At 45.1% G+C, this 24,842-nt stretch overlaps 1 protein-coding gene across 3 annotated transcripts in view; it reads left to right on the top strand.

Annotated features, from left to right (window-relative positions):
* LOC119178160 (dual oxidase maturation factor 1) overlaps positions 1-24,842 on the top strand; it is a 328,683-nt gene that overhangs the window by 106,155 nt on the left and 197,686 nt on the right. The gene's annotated exons all lie outside the window — the stretch shown is intronic.

The raw sequence follows: 24,842 nt of genomic DNA, 5'->3' as shown, positions 1-24,842 counted from the left end.
CAACCGGAGCCCCCACCTCCTTGACTAGAACTTGACTTGCCACCGCCTCAATGCAGTGCGTTTGAAATGTGTTTGTAGCTTTTGTGCTGCTAGCGTTTTTTTAGCGCTTGTGTTGATAAGAGGCTGACATTATTTAGTATTTCGCATTTCAATCTGCAAGCTACTACATGCAAAGCATTTCTTGGAATACTGCAGACACCTTGAGCATCTATCTATCTATCTATCTATCTATCTATCTATCTATCTATCTATCTATCTGTCTGTCTGTCTGTCTGTCTGTCTGTCTGTCTGTCTGTCTGTCTGTCTGTCTGTCTGTCTGTCTATCTATCTATCTATCTATCTATCTATCTATCTATCTATCTATCTATCTATCTATCTATCTATCTATCTATCTATCTATCTATCTATCTATCTATCTATCTATCTATCTATCTATCTATCTATCTATCTATCTGTCTGTCTGTCTGTCTGTCTGTCTGTCTGTCTGTCTGTCTATCTGTCTATCTATCTATCTATCTATCTATCTATCTATCTATCCATCTATCTATCTATCTATCTATCTATCTATCTATCTATCTATCTATCTATCTATCTATCTATCTATCTACGTCTTCAACTGAAGTAGGCGAAAGTTATACCCTTGGAAAAGGTCAGTTATCATTTAGTAAACCCGTGTATTTACTAGTTTCCGGAGTATTTCACTACCTTCATGGCATACTTTTACTGGCCACCAGCTAGTGCAGGTGGTAACTTCAGCCGTTACTAACCAGGGAAGCTTTTTTAGTGTTTTAAACTAACCAACCACTAAGCCACCTACCGTTGCCTGATCTTTCATAGATTCCGCAGTATATTCTGCCGTAACATCCTATGTAATATTTAGGCAAGCTCTTAATTTTATTGACTACCTCGGAATAGAAGTTTCGTGCTACGTAATGGCACACACATAAGTAAATAGAAGGAGACATGATGATGCATAGAAAACAACAATTATCATATAAACTCTGTGACTGCTAACCAGTACGCGGTGTGCGATCCCAAAGCGGGGGTATATATAGTCCTGACGCTGCTGCTACAGTAGAATTCTGCTATGCCCAAGTCTTGAAGATTTACTTGTGCATGTGTTCTCGTGATCTGCTCATGTGAATTGTCATACTCATCTGAGCATATAATCATGGGAGTATGAAAATCACATGTTCATATGAACTCATCTGAGCATATCATATGCTCTTATGAGTCCATATGAGCATATGAGATTCACATATGATCTTACATAGGTGAATCTGATTTGATCATATTGATACAAATTATTATTGATACAATATGATCTTGTCGTAAAATATCTATAAGTATGTTGCGGTAATGTGCACTTATTTCAGTATAGTTATATGACATAATTAAAAGCCATTAAGAATTTACGATGGCCATTGCAATTCGCTTTTCATCCTACACTTCTGTAATAGAATTATATTGATATTGCCACGCACACGAACATTTACCAAAGTAGACGTAAACCTCAATTTGTGGGGGTTACTAACAATTTAGTAATAAACTAACCACTCGAGCCAGAGCTTTTAATTACTCGCTAACTTGGTAGTAATTTTAACTACCCAACGACATAGTGCTTTTAACCAGCCTGGTAGTTTTTTGGGCTAGTGTTTATTACGAGCCCAGTGAGGTAGTGCTTTTCACTGGGGTTACTTTTACTAGCTGAATTTGCAGATAATATAAGTATTGCAGATTAATATAGGGATAGGTGGTCACCAGGGGTGCTCGCGTCATGGCGGCAATGCGCCTGTGGTTGTATACGTCGTGAGGACGTTGAAATTGAATGCCAGGCATCGTAGCCGCCTGAAAAAAATCGTATCCGTTGGACAGTTCCCTGTGCCGACCGATAAAAAGGCTGTCAGGCGTTTCCTCGGCTTCAATGCATATTATTGATGATTTATCGCAAACTTCGCAGGCATCGCATCACCGTTAGCTCGCCTCACGAGATAAGACGTGACCTTTGAGTGGAACAACGAAGAGGAAGCTACTTTTCACAATCTTCACCAGCGACTAAAAACACTTTCAGTCCTTGCTAACTTCGACGAGAGAGCCCCTACGATGCTTCACACCGATGCTAGCAATTTAGGCCTCGGAGCTGTGCTTGCGCTGCAGCAAGAGGGCACAGAAAGGGTAATCGTTTATGCAAGCAAAATGCTAACACGCACTGAGGCTAATTACTGCATGAGTGAGAAGGAATGTCTCGCTGTGGTATGGGCGGTTACAAAATTTTACCCGTATTTATATGGCTGCCCCTTCAAAGTAATTAGCGCCTACCACTCACTGTGTTGGTTAACAAATCTTAAAGACCCTACCAGCCAATTAGCGCGTTGGTGTTTCAGGCTGCAGGAGTTCGGTATGGCAGTCGTACATAAGTCAGGGAAGCGACATATGGACGCTGACTGTCTGTCCCGTTCACTCATTGAGTCGGCAACGCTACCCGAGGAAGAGGAAACATCATTTCTTGGTGTCCTTGACACGACCGCCATTGCGCAGCAACACCGGGACGACGCTGAGTTGCTCGGCTTCATTAACTACTTGAATGGCAGATCTGAGAAGGCGCAAGAGTTTTTGCAAAAGTGTTATCATCGTTTTCTTTACGGGGCGGAGTGCTCCACAAAAGAAACTTTACGTCGACGGGATCCGCCTATCTGCTCGTCATCCCACCAGCTCTTCACACCGAAGTACTCAAAGATTGCCACAACGGGGTGACTTCCGGCCACTTGGGTTACACGAGAATGTTGCCCAGAGTACAGCAGAGGTATTACTGGCCAAGACTGACCACAGCCGTGAAGCACCACGTTCGTACCTGTCTCTACTGCCAGCAACGCGTCACCACCGACTAAACTAGCTGGCCTCCTGCAACCCGTGCATGTCCCAACAACTCAATTCGACCATATCGGCATGGAAATTTTAAGCCCACTTCCAACTTCTACTGCAGGCGACCGCTGGATAATCAACGGGACGGATTATCTGACCGGTTCTGCCGAGACAAAGGCTATCCAGAGAGGTACAGCAGCGGAGATGGCACGATTTTTCATCGAGAATATTGCACTAGGGCATGGTGCACCAACCGTCCTGATCACAGACAGAGAAACCGCATTTACGGCAGCTCCTTTGGGTCAAGTCCTGATGCTGAGTGGAACGACGCATCGTAAAACCACCGCCTACCATCCACAAACGAAGAGGCTGACAGAGCGTTTAAACAAAACCATTGATTGATTGATATTTGGGGTTTAATGTCCCAAAACCACCATATGATTATGAGAGACACCGTAGTGGAGGACTCCAGAAATTCTGACCACCTGGGGCTGTTTAACGTGCACCCAAATCTGAGCACACGGGCTTGCAACATTTTCGCCTCCACCGAAATGCAGCCGCCACCGTCGGGATTCAATCCCGCAACCTGCGAGTCAGCAGCCGAGTACCTTAGCCACTAGACCACCGCGGCGGGGCTAAAGGAAACCATTGCAGACCTGCTTTCGATGTACGTAGACGTTGAACACAAAAATTGGGATGAAATCTTGCCTTACATATTGTTTGCGTACAACACGGCTAAGCGACAAACGACCCGCGTGACCCCGTTCGGCCTCGTTCATGGACAAAAAGTACAAACCATGTTAGATGCGATGTTATCGCACAAAGGTGACGACATGGACTCAGAAGCCGACACGTTTACGGAACGTGCGGAAGAAGCTAGTCAACTTGCACGTTTACGGATCCGCCAGCAGCAAGGGTACACTGCAGGCCGCTACGATGCTCACCGCAGAACAGTCGTCTACCCAACTGGCGGCAAAGTATGGGTTTGGACGCCCGTACGGAACCAAGGACTTTTCGGAAAGCTCTTAAAAAGATACTTTGGACCAAACCTAGTGATGCGACAGCTACGAAGTCGTTCCCGACAGTTCGTGTAGTACGAGGCGTCGCAAGCACCATCTTTAACTCGTTCACGTATTGCGGATGAAGCCTTACGCCAGCGATTGATTGCGTGAGACTTTTATTCAGTGGGCATCTGGATATAACGGCCCCGCCGCGGCGGTCTAGTGGCTAAGGTACTCGGCTGCTGACCCGCAGGTCGCGGGTTCGAATCCCGGCTGCGGCGGCTGCATTTCCGATGGAGGCGGAAATGTTGGAGGCCCATGAACTCAGATTTGGGTGCACGTTAAAGAACCCCAGGTGGTCGAAATTTCCGGAGCCCTCCACTACGGCGTCTCTCATAATCATCAGTGGTTTTGGGACGTTAAACCCCACATATCAATTATTCAATCAATCAATCAATCTGGATATAACGTTACTTAGGTAGTGGGCCTCTGGATAGAACGAGAAGAACGAAGAAGACTATCTTGCGGCTCAGGTGTTGATAACACGCTGCTTTCAGTGTCTCAAGGTATACCTGTGTTTTGATCGCACTGTACCGCGACAATATAACTTTTACTTCTGCGTGCAGGTATGCACAGTCTTCGCGATAAAGCTGATAAATTAATCGTGCCACTCGACGTGAGTGCTGCTCCTCGGCAAGAGCACATGTGGTGGGCATGCCCGATCTTCACCGCGGGCGTCTGTCAATCAAAGTGATTGACGCGTGATTTCAGATACGAATTCGTTGATTCTGAAAAGGCTCAAGTTTAAATCATGACTGTAATTTTGGTGGTCTGACTGTTAAGCGTTTGATGAGGTGAACGCTAAGCGGCAGCTACTTTGCATATAAAATGATTTGGTGAGCTTACTCTTCTTGTGCAAGGCTGGAGCCATAGGTGAGCTTGTGATAACCTATAACTTTTGCAGCTTTTCAAGTTGGTCGTCTACTCATGTGTGCGGTCGGCTTCGTAGCAAAGGCTGAATCAGTTTTGTTTTAATTTTGATTGTACTATTTGGCTGCGGCTTAACGACAATTACACTCATCTGTCTTGTCTTCAATGATAATCCTTCAATTAAAATGCAGTTATCTCGGGCGCAATTAGCAAGGCCATCATCAGTATGGAGCTGTTAAACGTAATCCTGATTAGCAGGATATCAATAGTCATCTTAGTTAAGACTAGTTATAAAGATTTTACTTACCATCCTCGTGATTAACGTCGCGTTAATTAGCGTAGTTTAGTTAGCTTATCAACTAGCATGCTTTAGTTAGGCTTGTTCTAGCTTTACAAGGCTTCATTAGCACGAACTTTTTAAGATGTGGCGTAATTACGTCAGCCTTACCATGACTTGGCGTAATTAGCTTCGTCATAGCATGCCCTGGCCTAACTATCCGAGTATACCGTTCAGCCAAAAATTCTAAGCATATTCACGTAGTGAATGATCACGAGAGGGACGAAGCTTCGGAGGGTTTTATCGGTTAAGAATCAATCGTCTGTCTGTCTGTCTGTCTGTCTGTCTGTCTGTCCGTCCGTCCGTCCGTCCGTCCGTCCGTCCGTCCATCCGTCCGTCCGCCGGTCCGTCCGTTCACACCATCTGAGTGGGTCATCGAACTAAGCGGTCAAGTACCACGGGCTATAAGGGACCAACCCTAGGCTTTAGGAGCTTCGTCCCTAATATCTAATTAGCCGGCCGCACATTCTTGTCAAACTAATCGAAAAACTGTTTGTTGAACGTCTGAATGAATATTTAGTTAAATTTAGATTGCTTAGAGACAACCAATTTGGTTTCCGTCCAGGTAGGTCAACAAATCTAGCTGTGCTGTCTCTAACTGATTACATAAAGAAAAGTATCGATTCGGGAAATTTAGTGGGTTCGATTTTTTTAGATCTCACTATACTTTTGACACTGTAAATCATCAAGTCTTATTTCATAAACTTCAGTCCTATGGAATAACTAGCCCTGCGCTTACATTCTTAAAAAATTACCTACTTGACCGACAGTACACAGTACACGCCGCAAATACCTTCTCTACAATAAACTATGTTAACCAAGGAGTACCGCAGGGCTCAGTATTGGGTCCTTTGCTATTTATTTTATATATGAATGATCTTCCTGATGTTCTTAGCTCTTTTGACTGCGGTCACTGTGTTCTATACACTGATGACACAACAATATCTTCATCTGATAAGAACATTGATGCTCTTGTTTCAAAGTTAAATTTTGCATTGAGTGCACTCATGAGTTGGTGCAGCAGTAATTGCTTAGTTGCCAACCTCAAAAACTAGGCTTATGGTGTTTAAAAGTGCTGAGGTCATTATCTACTATTCCCTTAATACAACTTGGTATACATTCCATTTCTGCTTGTTCTGATGTCGTCTTTCTTGGCATACATCTTGACCCTTGCCTCACCTTTCGCAGTCACTTTAACCATCTTAAGCAGAAGGCGGCGTTTGGTATCCGTGCATTAATCAAAGCTCGCCCTTTCTTTTCCAGTGAAGCTCTACTGGCTATGTATTTTACGTTCATCCATAGTCATATTACTTACGGTGTAGTCTCATGGGGCAACATTTTTGCTTGTCATTTATCATCAATACAGCACATTCAAAATCAGTCAATCCGCATTGTCACTTCTAGTTCTTCGCAATCGAACGCCTACACATTACTACGCTCTTACATTATCTTGCCAGTAAATCTTTTGTTGCGGTTGAATCTTGTGACCTTATTCCACAAATTGCTGCATAATCAACTGGCATTCCCATTTATTGCATCTGATCTTTTGCAGAATAATAATGTGAACAAGTTTGCGGCTGACAAAAATTTCCTGTTACCTCCCAGTCATCCAATTATGGACAAAAAACTTCCGCTTTCAGTGTGATATTGTTTTGGAATGCGTTACCTACTAGCATTAAGCGTTGTTACCTTTGTCCACAAAGTCCGTCGAAAATCATTTTCTCGAATAACCATACTTATGATCGTTTACCTGTTTGACTGGTTTGTTCTTCGGTTCTTTTTATACCATGTTGCGTGTTTTGGCTTGATTTGTGATGCAAAAGTGTATTTTGATGTCCGTATATTGTATGATATTTTGTTGCTCTGTACAAATTTTACCGTCATTTTGTATTGACAAACCCAGAATCTCACTAAAGTCTCTGGCTCTGCGACCCTCGTCGGTATATCCTAGAATTTGTAACTTGTTTTTGTAACTTGGGTGCCAGCGGGCGATTACAAAGAAAGACGACGTCCAATGGCCGATCAGCGTGCTAGAACGTACAGGCTGAGCATGATAATTGACATCTGGCCTCGAGTTTAGCTGTGGTCGCGATGTTGTAAGATGCTCAGCTGGTACTGATCTTCGGGTCACCAAGTTGATTATTCTGAAACAAACTTAGGCCAGGCATTAAAAGCTTCAAAATAAATTTAAACACCCGGTGTCTTTCAAAACTATCATCACGAATAGTTTCTGACACTTTCATGGCGATGGTGCACTTCTGCACTCAGTGGAACGACAAAGAAATGAAAGAAGATGCCCTTAAAAAATGGCAGATCCCACGCACACTGGGAATTGATGATATGTGAAGCACGAATAAGGAAGGTTGACATGTCACTTTACAATCAGCACAGCATTATGAGGAGGAGGTAAATATGCCATACATGACTTCCATGTCATGATTATCATGTGTGAACGTGCCATTTATCTTCGTCATCTATTCAAGTCCCTTAATACCCAATTTGGTATATGTGAAACTTGTGAAACGGCCCCGAGCTCATTATGAGTGCTATATGTTTTCATGTTCTTACATCATACGCGTGTCTTGATTATAATGTTTGCACCAGTCATATAACTTCGTCACCCAAGGACATCACATAACACCAGATTTGGCATATGTAGTGCTAGTGAAACTGCCGTGAGCGCATCATAAGCGTGACATGTAGTCATGGTGTTACATGACACGCGTCTCATGATTATCATATTTGAACCAGTCACATACCTTCGCTGTCCACTCACGTTCCGTAATACCAAATTTGGTATATGTGAAGCTAGCGAAACAACGGCGAGTGCATCATGTTCATGGGACCTTTATACTCCGGCGTAACGCTGACGCGCGCGCACGCTGAGTGCAGCGACGCTACGCTAGCAAAGCGTGACCACTGTATTGTCTGACGCCAGGCGCGACCAGCGTCTGTCGGCACGGCCCCGCCGCAACTGATTCAAAATGCAACATGCTGCAATTCGCGCCGATGACGTTATCCAGACAGAACCGCGTCTGCCGTTCTTCGTGCTGGAGACACGCCCGGCGTGCTCAAACGCTCATGCGTCACAGCAACGCAGCGCGGCGTGCGCCTTCAAGTACATGGCGGGCATGCCAATCGGCGCCTGGCTTGGCATCTCCGGCGTGACGTGAACAAATGAAATCTGGCGCGCACGCGCGCCAGGTCACGTCGAATGGTATTGGCGCCTTGATTGTGGCATGTAGTAAAATTCTTACATGACACACATCTCATGATTATCATCTTTGCACAAGTCACATCGTCATTCATTCACGTGACTTAACACATATTTGGCATATGTGAAGCTAAGGAAACGGCCACGAACGCATCATGAGAGTGGTATTTAGTCATGTTGTTACATTACACGCATCTTATGATTATCATGTCTGCAGCGGTCACATACGTAAGCCATGCATTTACATCCCGTAATACCAAATTTGTTATATGTGAAGCTAGCGAAACGGTTGCGATCACATAATGAGCATGGCATGTAGTCATTTTTATATATGACACGCATGTCCTGATTATCTTGATTGCACCAGCCTATACCTGCGTCTTCCATTCGCGTTCCGTAATACCAAATTTGGTATATGTGAAGCTAGTGAAACGACCTGGAGCGCACTATGAGTGTATGGCGTGTAGTCGTCTCTTACATGCCGTACATCTCACGATTTCCACGTTAGGGCCTGAATTTACGTGTGCAATGCAGTCATGTCAAGCCATACAACTTTTGCAATATGTTATGTTAAGGAAACCACCGCAACAGCTGCAAGACCATGAAATGTAAATAATGACATTCATGACATACCTTCCAGGATTTTCATGTTATGACTAGTCGCCTATGCTCGTCATACAGTCGTGTTAGGCCACACCAGTTTAGGTATTGATACCATTATTGAAACGGCCAGGCAAGCTAAAAGTCGTAGGTGGCTATATGGATGGATGGATGGATGGATGGATGGATGGACGGACGGACGGACGGACGGACGGACGGACGGATGGATGGATGGGTGGGTGGATGGGTGGGTGGGTGGATGGGTGGATGGGTGGATGGGTGGGTGGGTGGATTGGTGGATGAATGGATGGATGGATGGATGGGTGGGTGGGTGGGTGGATGGATGGATGGATGGGTGGATGGATGGGTAGATGGACGGACGGACGGACGGACGGACGGAAACGCAAGACGTCACCGAAGTTCGCTAAGAAATGTTTCGAATTTAAAAACTGGCAATGTATCAAGGGATTTTTCCTTTATAGCGCAGATAACACTGAGGCCCACGACAATTTTATGAATCCTATTTATAGCTTGTAGGAGGCAAATGGTATGTCACCTTTCATGAAAAATTGGCAGATCGCACGTACAGTGGGAATCGATGATATGCGAAACATGAATGAGAATTGTTCGTGTGTCACTTCAAAATCAGCACAACGTTGCGAGGGGAAGTAACTTATATTTATTTATTCAATACTGCAGACACGAGGTCCAAGTAGGGTGGTAATACACATACAAATAAAATAATTGCGAAACGAAGCAATAAAGGGCGAAGAAGGTTGTTTGGTAGGTTAGTTCATTCATCACATGTATTAGTAAGACAGTTCCATTCACATGTGGTTCTTGGAAAGTACGAATACTTCAGTAGGTCTGTGCCAGCAAAATATGAGATCAAGGCCTTTGGGTGGTTGTGTCGGATGGGCCGGCTACTAAGGGGTGTCAAATACGGGGATGGGTCTAGAGCTATTTTTTTGTTCAAAAGTTGATCAAGTAATTCAGATCTAGCTTTTTGTCTTCGCATCTGCAGTAAGGGAATGTCGTTGGCTAGCATTAAATCTGAGGGTGAGTCTAACTTGGAGCACTTGTTGAATATAAATCTAACAGCTTTTCTTTGAATACGCTCAAGATTGTGTATATTACGTTTTGCATAAGGATCCCATACTATGCTCGAGTACTCTAGTTTTGGCCGCACAAGGGCTGTGTAACAAAGTAGTTTACCATTCGTGGGAGCACTTTGAAGTTTATGTTTAAGAAGACATAGTTTACGAAAGGCAGATGAACAAATATTATCAATATGGAGATTCCAAGATAAGCTGGAAGTGAGTGTCACACCAAGGTATTTGTAGGTGTTTACTTGTTGCAGTGGTGAAGACCCCAATATGTATGTATACGATTGTGGATTTTTTTTGGCGAGTCACTGGAAGGCACATACATTTGTTCGCGTTGAGACACATTCCCCATTTGTTGCACCATTCATATATATTGCAAAGACTAGTGCTCAGATCGTTGAAATTGTTAGTGAAACGTATTTCTTTGAACAAAACACAATCGTCTGCAAACAATCTTATTTCCACACTAGGGTGAATAACATCAACAATATCATTGATATACAATAGAAAAAGCAAAGGGCCTAACACACTGCCCAGTGGTACGCCCGATGTGACCGGAAGACAGTCCTAATATTGGCCCCCTACATCAACGTACCGTTCGCGATTATTTAAATACGCAGAAATCCAACAAGCGAATATTTTGGGTATATCTAGTGTTCTAAGTTTGGAAATGAGTTTACTATGAGGAATCTTATCGAAGGCTTTGCAGAAATCTAAGAAGAGCCTATCTGTCCTACCGCGTCTATCAATGTTTAATGCAAGAGAGTGAAACAGTGTGACGAGTCGAGTTACGGTGGATAATCCTTTCCGAAAACCATGTTGATAAATGGTTAATATAGAGTGTTCTTCAATATACTTGTTTATACTAGTAGCTATGATGTGTTCAATAATTTTACAACATTGTGAAATTAGTGAGATTGGACGGTAATTTCCTAGTGCTAAGTGGTCCCCCTTTTTAAAGATGGATACAACGCTGGCTGTCCTCATGTCACTGGGCAGCTGGGAAAACAACAAAGAACAGCGAAAAATAATAACCAAAAACTTTGATAGAGATGAAGCATATCGTCGTAGAAATACGTTCGGTATGTTATCAGGACCACAGGATGCCTTAGTTTTTTAAATTTAGCAACATATACACCACGCCTGGATAAGAAATAAACAGTGATTCAACATAAGGAAAGGCTGTAGCATTAAATATGCACTTGAAATCAGAAGTGTTGAACACACTCTGGAAATATTGATTAAAATTCCTGGCAATGTCTCTCTGATCGGTGACGTTGGTTCCATCAATTGATATTTGGGAAACAGGTATTTTCTTTTCACTGATGCCGTACATAACTTCCGCGTCATTATTATCATGCTTGGATGTGTCGTTTACCTTCGTCATCTATTCACCTCACGTGATACAAAATTTACCATATCTGGAGCTAGCGAAACAGCCGCGATCAAGCTATGAGCGTGGTATGTTGTCATGTTCTGACATGACACGCGTGTCAGGAGTATCATGTTTGCACCAGTCATATACCTTCGTCATCCATTGACGTCACGTAACACTAAATTTCGTATATGTGGAGCTAGCGAAACGGCCGCGAGTGCATCGTGAAGGGTCCAATATACTCCAATGTAGCGTTGACGCGCGGATACGCTTGGCACGGCGACGCAACGTTTTTAAAACGCGAGCACTCCATAGTCTGACGCCTGGCGCGACCAAAGTCCGTCGGCGCGGCCCGACGGCAACCGGCGCGACATTCGGCATGCTGCATTTCGCGCCCATGCCATATATATAGTAACATTACTCTATGCCGATGTATTACCTAGAGAACACTGCGTCTCTCTCTTTTAGTGACGGAAGAATGCCGGACGCGCTGAAGCGCGCATCAGTCAAAGCAACGCAGCGTGGCGTGCACCTGCAAGTGTATGGCAGGACCGGCGCCTGTCGTGGCAACGCCGACGTGACGCGACTAAATGAATGCCGGCGAGCACGCGCACCGCGTCATGCGGAAATCTATTGGCGCCAAGACTGTGGCATGTAGTCATGTTCTCACTTGACAAGCATCTCGCGATTAGTAGGTTTGCACCAGTCACATACCTTCATCACCTATTGGCGTCACGTAATATGAAATTTGGCATATGTGAAGCTAGCAAAACGGCCGCGAGCGTATCATGAATGTGGCATGTATTCATGTTGTTACATGACACGCATTTCGTAATCATCATGTTTGGATGTGTTATTTACCTATGTCATCCGTTCGCGTCACGTAATACCGAGTTCGGTACATGTGAAGCTAGTGAAATGGCCGTGAGCGAATAATGAGCGTAACATGTAGTCATGTTGTTAATGACAGGAATCTCATGTTTATTATGTTTGCACCAGTATCATACCCTCGTCATCTATTCACGTACCGTAATACCAAATTCGGTACAAGTGAAGCTAGCGAAACGGCTCCAGCACATCATGAGCTTGGCATGTAGTCATGTTGTTACGTGACACCCATCTCATAATTTTCATGTTAGGATCTGTCACTTGTGTTCGCCATGCAATGATGTCATACGAGACCAGTTTTACAACATGCCATGTGAACGAAACTACCGCAAGAGCTGCAGGACTATGAAATGTAAAGATGACATTCATGACATGCAAATCGTTATTTTCATGTTGTGACTGGTCCAATATGTAATTCATACAGTCATGTTACGTCATACCAAGTTTGGTATTGGTATCTTTATCCAAATGGCCAGGAGAGCTAAAAGTCGTAGGCGTCTAGATAGATAGATAGATAGATAGATAGATAGATAGATAGATAGATAGATAGATAGATAGATAGATAGATAGATAGATAGATAGATAGATAGATAGATAGATAGATAGATAGATAGATAGATAGATAGATAGATAGATAGATAGATAGATAGATAGATAGATAGATACGCTCAAAGTCGCCAAAGTTGGATAAGAAATGCTTCGTATTCAAAAAACACTGCCCAACTTAGTCAACCGTCCTTGACGCCATGACTGGTTCTATCGTTACCAATAAAAGGCAGCGCGCTGAGGGGTGGATTTAACTTTTTCGTACTGTTACTTCGTGTATAAGGGGGTGTCACAACAGCTTGGGAAGATCCCGAGTTTCGCGAAACTCAGCCGATCCTGCATATCGCACTAGTTCACATTCTCATATAAAAAACGCTACATAAAAAATAAATACGAATTAAAAAGTCAGAGAAGCAACAGCACCGTGATAAACATAGAGATATATCAGCTGAATGTAAAGCGACCACTGCCTGCCCTTTCTCGATGTCCAAGGTGCAAGAAAGCGGTACGGCCTGGAGTTCTCCGTTCATAGGAAGCCAACGCACACTGGCCGCTACCTTCAATTCGATTCTTCCCACCCCACCTGCCACAAGGCCTCGGTTGTCACCACGCTACTCGAGAGAGCTAGGAACTTATGCTCTAATGACACCGAGCCAAAGAAAGAGGAGGCCCGCGTACTTGCTGACCTCAGAAAAAAGGAGTACCCAAAGAACTTCATTCGAGCCACCACCCGCCGCGCAGAGCAACAGAGGTTACGAATACCCCAATCAACCTTAATTGGCAGCCCCACGAAACGCGTACCAGTTCCATACGTTCAGGGAACCAGCGAGATGTTGGCGCGGATCTTCAAGAAGGAAGGGGTTCGCATCACGCACGTGCCTTCGTGTACGCTGGGCCGCCTCCTCCCCCGCCCGAAAGATCGGCCATCAATGGACAGGACCCCCGGTGTCGTTTACAAAATTCCGTGTGCCGAGTGCCCCTCGTCGTATATCGGCGAGACGAAAAATCTACCGGAACGACTGAAGCAACACGCCAACGTTGTGCGGAAGTTCTACGAAGAGCGCAGCGCAGTCGCCGAACATGCTGAGACGTTGGATCACCAGATAAATTTTGAAGCGACGGCCATCCTTGAAAGCGAGCTGAACTGGAGGAGAAGGTTGTTACTCGAGTCGCGGCACATACATAGGACAGCCCCTAAGATCAATCGCTCTTTCGGAACCCTTTCCCCAGTGTATACACACGGGCTCCGCTCTACGGCAAAACGAGAGATTGAGAACGGCAGAACGAGAGAGTAGAGAAGGGGATGGGGGAGACGCCGCTGATATGTAGTCGCCTCAGTCACCCCTGAGGAAGGAACCAAGTCGGTTTTGAGACCTCGGGTTTCTTCAAAGCTTTTGTTAGGAGTCTAAATCATCTCCCAGATATAGCACCTCGCGGGTAGTGTGGCACAACCAGGCGTACATATTCTAGTTATGATTTATTACATATATATAAACATTATAATGACAGCGAGATTCTTACGATGTGTAGAAAACAAACATGATAACGCCATTGTCATTCGTGAACGAAATGTAAGGCACATAATACGTTAACTAAAAAAGACATAGATTACAATATTTTACACTATATAGACCATATTCCCAAAAGTCCCTAATTGCAATCAACAAGGAAGCGAAGTGTGCTATTGTTTTAAACATCAAGTGTTACGCCATTGGAAATAATTTATGAATGTCATGGTGTGAACAGTTGAATAAGTCGAAATTGTTCAGGTCACAGTGATTTAAAAGAGCTGGAAGAGTGTAAGATAAGCGCTGTTTGCCTGGGTTTAACTGTGTTATATCACCGTGCCATTTCGCTTCGGGGTGGATGCAGTAATTTTGATTCCTTGCACGTAGGTTGGCTAGAATGCTTAGATTTTTCATGTGGCGAAAAGTTTCTTATCTGGATTTTTGGCTTACTGCATAACTATGTAGCTTTTGCATCTTAATTATTCCTGAGCTACAGAGTAAGGGTCTGGTGGGTGCTACAATATGAGCCTTGATTATATGCTTAGTACATTTTTTTTCTGGAGCATGAATATTTTATCAAAATGAGTAGCTACCGTCGTGTCTGATAGCTATTGGCAATAGTTTAAATGAGATGAAAAAGTGAATGATATAGCAAAAGAATAAATTCTTGGAAGCAAATACTGCATTCGACCTATTACACCTGTTACCTTACCTAATTTCTGCAAGACGTATCCCGCATGAAAATCCTACCTAGGTCATGTTCTCTGAAACAATTGTGCGGAGACATTTAAAATGGTTCACTCTCTCAATTTTACGAGTACTCAGTAATCTATCAAGATGAGATGAAATTATTTTCTTCGTAGCTCGAAATATACCAGTTTTATGTTGTTTTTGTTAATACGCATATCATTTGCTGCTGACCAGCTTTTTAGCGTTATCATTGTTGCTTACAAGCTCTTATAAGCTCGTTATTGCCATGCCTTTAAAATATTATACTGTTATTATCAACAAATACGATATAGTGGGCCTCGTTGCAAATTTTTATGATATTGTCACGGGAGTGAGAAATGAATGAAATAATTATATTTACAAAATATACAGGGAGAGTCAGAGGCAGCTGCAGCCAAGGTGGAAGAACAGCAGCAACAACAACACGAGCATGGTCGCTTTCATCGTCTTCGTCGTCTATGATGCTCTTTCGTTGCCGATGTCGTGTAACATATAACCCCCCGCTGCTGGTAGTGCCGTCTCGGCGCCTAAAGGAGAGTAGGATCATATGCGGATATGTACGGTTTGAGGCGGGTCACGTGGACGACGTCAGTAGCGGGTGCCGATGACGATGACTGACTGTCCAACGGAGGAATCTCGTATGTGACATCGGTAAGCCGGCGTATAACCTTGTAAGGCCCCGAGTAGCGAGACAGGAGCTTCCAAGAGAGGCCAACGTGGCGGCATAGTGTCCAGAGGAGAACCAATGAACCTGGAGAGTAGGAAACTACTCTGTGATAGCTATCGTAGCGGGCCTTTTCAGAGAGCTGCGAGCCAAGAAGACGTTCCCGTGCGATTTGGCGGGCCACTTGAGCCCGAGCAGTGGCATCCCGGGCGTACTCTGTAACCGTTTGCGTAGTTGATGGGAGAAGAGTCTCGAAGGGTAACGCTGGATGGCGGCCGAACAATAAATAGAAGGGGGAGAAGCCAGTGGTGTCGTGGCGTGACGAATTGTACGCGAATGTCACATAAGGCAAAGTACTATCCCAATCAAGGTGACCTTTGGAAACGTACGTCGAGAGCATTGTTGTCAATGTTCGATTTACGCGCTCAGTAAGACCATTTGTTTGTGGGTGATAGGCCGTAGTGAGCTTGTGACGCGTCGAACACGAGCGAAGGATGTCACTCATTACTTTTGAAAGAAATGAGCGACCACGATCAGTCAGCAGCTGTCGAGGAGCGCCATGGTGAAGAATTACGTCATGAAGCAAGAAGTCCGCGACGTCAGTGGCACAGCTTGTCGGTAGCGCTCGTGTGATAGCGTATCTTGTGGCGTAATCAGTGGCTTCGGCTATCCACTTGTTTCCAGTGAGAGAAGTAGGAAATGGTCCAACGAGATCAAGACCGACGTGGTAGAAGAGAACGGTGGGTATGTCTATTGGTTGAAGCGGACCAGCTGGTGGCAAGGTGGAATGTTTGGAGCGCTGGCAGGACTCACATGCAGCAACGTATCGGCGCACAGAACGGTAAAGGCCTGGCCAGAAGAATCTACGCTGCACGCGATCGTACGTGCACGTGACCCCGAGATGTCCCGCGGTTGGGGCGTCGTGAAGCTGCTCAAGTACAGCGGAACGGAGTGTCGCAGGAACTACGAGTAGTAGCTCTGGTCCTTCGGCACTGGTGTTGTGTCGGTAAAGAATGCCATCGCGTAGAACGAAGAAGTGTAGCGACGGGTCTACGTGGGGCAAGCGTGAACTCTGCATGATAGACCGCAAGTGACCATCGCTTATCTGTTCCTTGCATATGTCGGTGAAAGCCGACATGGCGGAAACACAAGGGTCAGAATCATGTGCTGAAAGGTCAGGTGGGTCCACGGAGTGACGGGATAGACAGTAGGCATCCTGGTGCATTACGCCAGGTTTGTATGCCACGTCGAAGCTGTATTCTTGTAGTTTCAAGGCCCAACGGCCAAGTTGTCCTATTGGATCTTTAAGGGACGACAGCCAGCACAAGGCATGGTGATCTGTAGTTACCGAAAAGGTGCGGCCAAACAAGTATGGTCAAAATTTTCCGACTCCCCAGACTAGTGCGACGCACTCATGCTCTGTAATGGAAAACTTGCTCTCCGAAGGACAAAGGAGGCGACTGGCATAAGCAATGACGTGATCCTGTCCTCGTTGCCGCTTGGCGAGAACAGCACCAATTCCATGTCCGCTGGCATCGGCACGAACTTCAGTATGGGCTGACGGGTCGAAATGGGCCCAGATGGGTGGGGAAGTAGGTAAGGTTGTAAGAGTGCTGAAGGCAGTTGCTTAGTCAATACCCCCATAAAAGGCATGTCCTTCTTCAATAGCTCCGTAAGTGGTCGGCCAATGTCAGCAAAATTCTTCACGAAACGTCTAAAGTAAGAACAAAGGCCGATAAAACTCCGTACATCTTTTGCGGAACGTGGTATGGGAAAATCTTTGACTACTCGAATTTTGTCATGATCAGGTTGCACGCCTCGGGCACTGACAAAGTGGCCCAGCACAGTGATTTCCCGACGGCCAAAGCGACATTTGGAAGAGTTGAGCTGAAGTCCTGCTTTCCGGAAAACCTCAAGAACAGCCGTTAGGCGGCTAAGGTGGCTTTTGAATGTAGGTGAAAATACGATGACGTCATCGAGATAGCACAGGCACGTGGTCCATTTGTATCCACGCAGGAGAGAGTCCATCATCCTTTCAAATGTAAATTGGCGCATTACACAATCCGAATGGCATAACCTTGAACTGGAAAAGTCCATCCGGTGTGATGAATGCGGTTTTCTCACGGTGTCGATGATCGACAGAAATCTGCCAGTATCCTGATCGCAAGTCGATAGATGAAAAGTAGGCAGACCCTTGTAGGCAGTCGAGAGCATCGTCAATCCGCGGCAGTGGATACACGTCCTTACGTGTTACTTTGTTTAAGTGATGGTAGTCTACGCAGAAGTGCCAGCTGCCATCCTTCTTCTTGACTAGCATGACCGGCGATGCCCATGGACTGCAGGAAGGTTCCATGACGTCTTTTGTGAGCATTTCTTCAACTTCGTGCTGGATAACTTGCCGCTCAGCATTAGACACGCGATAAGGACGTCGTCAGATGGGGCTGGCGTCTCCAGTGTTAATCCTATGAGTTACAAAGGATGTCTGACCAAAAGGGCGGTCATCAAAATCAAAGATGTCATGGTAGGACTTCAGCAGGTGCCGGATGTCAGCTGTGTGTGCTGGAAGAAGGTCCGGAGCGATCATCTTGTCGATGGTGGCATCCGCTGCGCTCTTCGAGGATGAAAGCGGAGCAGAGGACGAAAAAGATTCGGCAAGGAACGCCAAAATGGCAGTATCTATAGAAAAAACTTTTGCCAAAGTCATACCATCTGGGATAACTTGAGCGCAGCAGCTGAAGTTTAGGATCGGAAGAGATTCTGTATTTCCCGTGACTGTCAAAAGTGTGTGAGGCACGGCAACATTTTTGGCCAGCAGAACGTCAGCAATAGGTGTCAACGTGTGGTCACCATCGAGAACAGGAGGGACAGATCTCAGATTCACGTAAGTAACGGCTTGAGGTACTAGGCGAACGTGATCTGCAGAACACAGACAGGGTTGAGCTGGTGTTGGGTCGTCATGGTAACACGGTAAATCAAGTTGAAGCATGCCGATTTGACAATCAATAAGGGCAGAGTGGGCGGATAAAAATTTCATGCCGAGGATAAGTTCATGGGAACATTTCTCGAGCACAGCAAATAGCACTGTCGTGGAGCAATCAGCCACACTTATACGCGCGGAGCACATTCCAAGCACAGGAAACGTGCCGCTGTTGGTGACCTGGATGAGTGGCACTGTGGGTGGCGTTAAAACTTTCCTAAGGCGGCAACGAAGTTCTGAATTCATCACTGATACGTGAGCCTCTGTGTCCACAAGTGCAACAACGGGTGTGTCATCTACTTCAGCGTCAACAAGGTTGCGTCGAGTCGGCAGCATAATCAGAGGATTTGGCGGGCAAGCGGTCGATGCAGCATCACCTCCGGGAGCTGCATCATCTAGTTTTCCCGCGGCAGGTGGTCAGTCGGCGACGTTGGTCAGTGAAATTGGGGCGAGCGAGACGATGGGTGACGGGAGAGCGGTGAACGGGACTGGTGAGTAGGCGGAGATGGAGAGCGATGACGATATGGCGGCATAGAAGGAACGTCTTCACTGGTGGCCTGAGGTGACTTCCGGTAAGTTTGAAAGCGTTCATGATCCCTCTCTGGCCGATGGGGATACCCATAGGATGCCTGATGCTAATACCACCGAGTGTTACATTGGCGGGCCACGTGTCCGATACGGTGGCAGTTGAAACAAATCGGGTGATCGTCAGCAGTTGATCGGCTGATCGGCTGAGATGGAGCTGTAGTTCACTCGGAGGCCAGTCCAGCAGTGAAAAGCTCTTGTCGCACAATGGCATATACCAGTGGCACCATCTGAGGGCTAGAGTCACAGGCATGGGAGCACGTGGACGCCGGAGACAGAGCTTCAAGTTCACGTCTGATGATCTTGGTAACGTGCTCTGCAGTTAACGGCGTCTGTAGCGCAAGCCTGTCTTCGCACGACCAGGTTGCTGCTGTGTTTGGTAGTCGGGTGAAATTATGGGCGATACGTCGACTTTTTGCGGCTTCAAAACACTCGCACACCTTGATGATGGCATCGACCGTGTTGCAGTCCTTGCATATGAGAAGTTTGAATGCATCATCTGCAATGTCTTTCAATATGTGAGCTACTTTTTCGGTTTCTTCCATACCGTTGTCCGCTTTTCGGCAAAGGGCAAGCACGTCCTGTATGTAAGTCACGTAGGACTCTGATGACGTTCGCGCACGAGATGCCAACTCCTTCTTGGCCACTGCCTTTCTACCCACAGACTTGCATAAAAGGGCACGCATCTTTTCTTTGCAGGCATCCCAGCTTTCAATTTCATCTTCGTGGTTCTCGAACCACACTTTTGCTGTTCCTTTCAAGTAGAACAGGATATTGGCTAACATAAGAGTTTCATCTCAGCGGTAATTCTTACTTGTACGTTCGTACAACGGCAACCATTCTTCGACGTCGACATCATCCGGGCCACAGAACATGCCAGGATCTTTTAGCTGCGGAAGGACAACAGTTGTTGTAGTCACCTCGGCGGGAGCCGGTCCCTGGTTTGCCATGGTAGAAAAATCCAAGCGTCGGCCACTGCGAAGCTCCGTTATATCGTGTTGTACCCCGCACCTCCACCAAATGTCACGGGAGTGAGAGAATGAATGAAATAATTATATTTACAAAATATACAGGTAGAGTCTGAGGCAGCTGCAGCCAAGATAGAAGAACAGCAGCAACAACAACACGAGCACGGTCGCTTTCAGTGTCTTCGCTGCTCTTTCGTTGCCGATGTCGTGTAACAATATTGTTAAGATATATGGTAAATAATAGTGGTTCCCATATACTGCCTTGCGGCTTTCCACATAGTACAGGCTGCATTCTGGAGAAGGAGTTTTACGAATATAACTTGTCATCTGCTGGATAGGTAAGAGTCAATAAGCGATAGAGCCTGGCCTCAAATATCTTAGAAGTGTAATTGATTTAGCGGTAATATATGGTTAACTAAATCAAAGGCCTTTGAAAAAGGAACAGAAAGGTCAAAACGGCGTGTACTTTCTTCCTTAAGAAACGTTAATAATACAGGTGGCTTGACGAAAATGAATGTCTGCTCATGACATGAATATAGTCACAGTCGCGTCGCGTACGTCAGCAACGAATTTCTGCCAGACGTGTGGCACCATGTTGCACATACCTGCCGAAACGTGCCACAAGGGTATGTGCCACACTCGAAGACATATGAACGGCGAGAACAGACATCGATAATTTTAACGCTTAAGTGTTAAAGAAAAGCTGAAATAGGCAGCGTTGAGCTGACAAATGCAAAGAATAAATCTTAAGGTCCGATCAGGAATCGCACCCCAGCATTCTGCGTGGAACTCAAGTTTTCTACCACAGAGCTACGTCCATTCTCAGAACTATATTTCAAATAGAACCTAATGTACAAGAAATGAAAATTGTTTGCGCAGTGCTGGCTATCCAACTTTATTAACATAACATATGGGATCCTATGATACAGCCGTCACGCCAGAATAGGGTTTAAAGTTTATTACAGCGAAAGCTGTTATGAGATCAAACTCGAGTCACGCGCGGCGCGATAGTTGTCGGCCGCCGCCACCGGTGTCCGTCACCACAACGCATAAAATTAGAAGAAAAAAACAAGTACAAATGGCACAGTGGGGCTCAAACAAGGGTCCGCTGGCTGCCAGCCCAGTATTCTACAACTAAGCCACGCCGCTGCTTTTTTTTCTACCATGGTATTTATTAAATTACTTGGGCAATCATGACAAAATCAAGCGAACAAAAGTACAATCAAATCGCGAAAGTAAGCGTTCAAGTGTTACTCATAAACACTAAATGCCTAACACAGCGCGAGTTCTTCGCATGGAGAGTTCTTCACATTAAGTTATACAAACAAAAAAGGGGTGAGGTCAAACAGTTCTCTAAGACGGAGTACCAGTCCGGTCTAAAGTCTAGCTCGTCGTAAATGTTTTTCAGGTGGATAGCCATTTGAATGAAGTGTGCGCTTGAAGAGGTGGTGGGCTCTACATTGCGGTCTTGCATTCGTGTCTTCCACAAGCTGTGCATACCCATGAGGAAAAACATATCATATGGTACTTCATCAAGCACTGCTGGCAGAAGATAACGTATTGTGTGAGAATTAACGACGAAACGTTTTTTCAGTGCTCGCTGAAGGACATCCCAAAACAGTATGGCATCTTTGCAGCTAACAAAGCAATGTTCAATCGTTTCCGGCACATCCATAGACGGCAGTTAACAAACGGAATGAAAATACTTTTTCTTTCTAACCATGTGTTTACCACCAATGTTTCAGAGTGGAGTTTATAGAAGAATGTTTTTGAATTCGGTGGAATGTATATTTTGCGCACTCGCTTCAACACATCGTGACCTGGAAGATTGGCGTAGAGTGAACGGTACAATGGAGGTGGGAAGTGTGCACTCAGTAGGTCCTTATACAGCGCCTTGCGCGATACTGTGTACAGGTATTCTACAGAGAAGCGAGCTTTAAGGAACTGGACTGCGAGGTAAACCTCCTGCATGAATCCCCACAAGCATGGGCGTTCAGAAAAGTTGGATCAAACAATTAAATCTGGTAAGCAATCAACGAGTGTAACTTGCAAAAAGGAACGGATTACAGGATGGGAATTGTCTCGAAAAAAGAAGAATCGGGACACTATTTGCCATAGATAAAGGTGTTTTAGTCCTAACTCACCCTCACTAACTGGCTTGAATATATTATCACGACGCATGGGCTCAAAAGTCGAAGACAATATGAAAGTAGCGAAAATTCGATGAAAGCGTTGTATATAGAATCTTGCGCAATGAATAAGTTGCAATACATAGTAAAGTTTTGTTGCTAAGAAAGTATTGCAAGCTTCAGCTCTCCCAAATATCGAAAGTCGATAGGGCACAAATGTCTGGGCCTGTCGTTCAAGGTTAGGGACGCGTTCCTTTCAGTAATGCGCACTGAACCTATATGCATGCAATGGTACACCGAAGTAAGTTGGAGGAGTTCTTGTCCAATTAATCCCTGCAAAGTGGTTCGGTGTGCTACCCCACAAGCCAAACCACAGTCCTAAACTTTTAGAGGCATTTAAACGAGCTCCTGATACTACGCCGAACTTTTCAATAGTATATACCACATTTTCGACACTTGGTTTATCTGTGCAAAAGAATGCGTCATCGTCTGCATAAGCCAATACTTTAACCTCACTGCCTAATATTCTAAAGCCATGGATGCAACTCGACTGTATTATGCTTAACCACAGTGGTTTTAGATAAAGTGCAAATAAAAGAGGTGACATCGGGCATCCCTGTTTTACAGAAGAGCGAATAGAAACTGGCTTAGAGAGTTGACCATTAACTATCAGACGAGTTGAGCATTCAATATAGCATAATTTAATGCCTTTAAGAATAACTTTGCCAACATTCGCTTGTTCGAGAAGAGAAAAAAGGAAGGAATGACGAACACGATGAAAAGCTTTTGCAAGGTCTACCTGTAGCATTGCAAGATGTTTTTGAGAACCATGACAGTATTGAAGCACTGTTCGAGCGACATGTATATTGATTTGTATGGATCGACCTCTAATCCCACATGTCTGATGAGACCCAATGAGGATCGACATAGCAAATTGCAACCTATTTGCTAATACTTTTGCGAAAATTTTGTAGTCCACATTTGACAGCGATATTGGTCTGTAGCCCTCGACGAAGCGGAGTTTTTCCTTGTCAGTTGTTTTCGGTATTAACACAGTGTGACTTTTGCAAAAAAGATTGTGGGAGTGTATACATGTCATAACTCATCTGAAAAATATTCAGCAATATAGGAGCAAGCGTTTTCTTGAAAGCTTTGTAAAATTCACCTGAGATGCCATCAGGCCCAGGTGTTTTCAATAAAGGCAAGTTGTCCATTGCTTGCTCGATTTCCTGTATAGTAATGGGCCCATTAATGACTGCACAATCATCGTCCTTCAAGGGGTTCACAAGAGAAACAAAACTAGCCTTGAGGTGAGCGTCAAGTTCATCAGAGGAAGAGCTAAATAAGCTGTTATAGTACGTTTCGAACGCCAACAGGGGTCCGTTTGAGAGCAGCCCTATGTGTTAGAGAGGAGAGCTCGGCTCTTCGAGTCTCTGTCGGCCCCAGTGCCGAATTTGTAACGCCTCTGTATATATGCTGTACATAAGCCTTGTTTAACTCACCGTCGTCTCGTTCGCTCGTCTATCAGCTCTGCGCAGAAGCAGTCGCAAGCTGAAAAACCTACGCTACCAAACGGCAGGTGACCATTCCGGCAGAGTTCGAAGCAGTGGCGCCTTCGGGACCGTGTTGGCGTCGCCGTCTTTCGAAACAGTGGTTGCAGCGGAGAGATTCGAGGCGCCCTTCGTAACGTCGTCGGAGGTGCGCGTCGCAACAGTGGTGGCAGTGGTGGGATGTCTCCGTTATCTTTTATGAGCACATCGTTAAAGTACAACTCTGGAATAACTTTGGAAATCGCATGGCGTTGCTCATCAAGTAAAGCTTGGCGCATCGGTTGCTCAGAATTTAAAGTGCGCTGGTTCCGAGATCTAATACGTGCCCCTTGGTAGCGAGCACCATCACATCTCTGTAGTTGGAACTTAATATTCTCAATATCTTTGATGTACTTTCCCGGCATTTCGCATTCCATCTTATAAAGATTGCAAAGACTTTTAAAAAGTGTCTTTTCATCATTCTTTCTATGGAAAGACTTAACAGCCCCAATTTCTAAAGCTATAGCACTAACTTCTTGTTTAAAAAGCTCCCAAGCAGCGAAGATATGAAAACCAATCGCAAAAGATTGCCTCAATGCCATCTGGACGCGATTCATGAATTCCTGATCACAGAGGAGCTTCGCATTCATTTTCCAAAGGGCCCACTGGGGACGGAATTGTTTGTGACGATTTTCACCAATTTGCGCTATGACAATACAATGGTCTGAGAATGATACAGCTTCGGTGCTGCAGGAAATTTTACGAAATAGGAGTGATGAGGACACGTAAATCCGGTCAAGGCGAGCATGAGAGCTGCCTTGTACTCTTGTATATGCTGTTGCCCGATTCGAGACGCCAATGTCAATTAGTCCTGCATTATCTACAATACCGGAT

The sequence above is a fragment of the Rhipicephalus microplus genome, chromosome 1 (assembly GCF_043290135.1).
Source record: "Rhipicephalus microplus isolate Deutch F79 chromosome 1, USDA_Rmic, whole genome shotgun sequence".
Lineage (NCBI taxonomy): Eukaryota > Metazoa > Arthropoda > Arachnida > Ixodida > Ixodidae > Rhipicephalus > Rhipicephalus microplus.
Note: the sequence above shows the minus strand (reverse complement) of the source record. Positions and strands in the feature narration are given on the sequence as shown.